The sequence below is a fragment of the Nannospalax galili genome, unplaced genomic scaffold, assembly GCF_000622305.1.
Source record: "Nannospalax galili isolate Female #2095 unplaced genomic scaffold, S.galili_v1.0 scaffold1056, whole genome shotgun sequence".
Classification (NCBI taxonomy): domain Eukaryota; kingdom Metazoa; phylum Chordata; class Mammalia; order Rodentia; family Spalacidae; genus Nannospalax; species Nannospalax galili.
In genome coordinates this window covers 391,442-392,461 of record NW_008338734.1, presented here as the reverse complement: position 1 = coordinate 392,461, position 1,020 = coordinate 391,442, and positions in this window count along the sequence as shown.

Sequence of the window (1,020 nt, the reverse complement as noted above, 5' to 3'; positions counted from 1 at the left end):
TAAACCTAAGAAAGGAAGTTAAAAATCTCTACAATGAAAATTATAAAGCCCTGGAGAAAAATGTAGAAGGCATTAAAAGGTGCAAAGAAGAAATAATGTGGAAAGGGCCATATTACCCAAAGCAATCTGCACATTCAATTAAATCCTCATCAAAATTCCAAGGATATTCTTCACATATATTGAAAAAAAACCTTAAAATGCACATGAAAGCACAAAGGACCCCAGATAGGCAAAGATACCCTAAGCCAAAAGAATAATGCAGGAGGTAACACCATACCTAATTTCAAAATATACTACAGAGCCACAGTAACAAAAACAGAATGGCGGTGCACAGAAGCAGCCTCGTGGAGTAAGAATAGAGAACATAGAAAAGATGTGCTTGTGTGTCAGGGGTGGTTTGGGGAAGAAAGAAGACCAGCAAGATGAAGGACAAGAGATGCTACAACAACAATGTGTGCAAAAATACCACAAGGTATCCAATACTGTGTACACGAACTAAAAACCCCATTTAAAAATAATCGCCAGGGGGCTATAGATGGGGCTCAGCAGTTAAGAGCACTGGCTGCTTTTACAGAGTACCAGGGTTAGAGTCTCAGCACCCACAAAAACAACCACCTGTAACTCCAGTTTCAGGAGATCTGACACCCTCTTCTGACCTTCTCAGTCATTGGTCACTGCATGATATGGGCACACTTACATATATGCAGGCAATACACTCATACACATAAAATAAAAATAATAAATATTTTTAAAATCACCACAAACTAAGCTATTTCTTTGGTATAAAACATTTAAATGGCATGGTGGTGCACGCCTTTAATCCAAGCACTTGGGAAGAAGAAGCAGGCAGATCTCTGTGAGTTCAAGACCAGCCTGGTCTACATAGTGAGTTCCAGGTCAGCTGGGGCAACAGGAAGACCCTGTCTCAAAAAGACCAAAGAAAAAAAAAATTACTGTTTGTGATATAATGGGGTGTATGCATACCATGGAATGAATACGGAGGACAGAGGATGTTGTGGA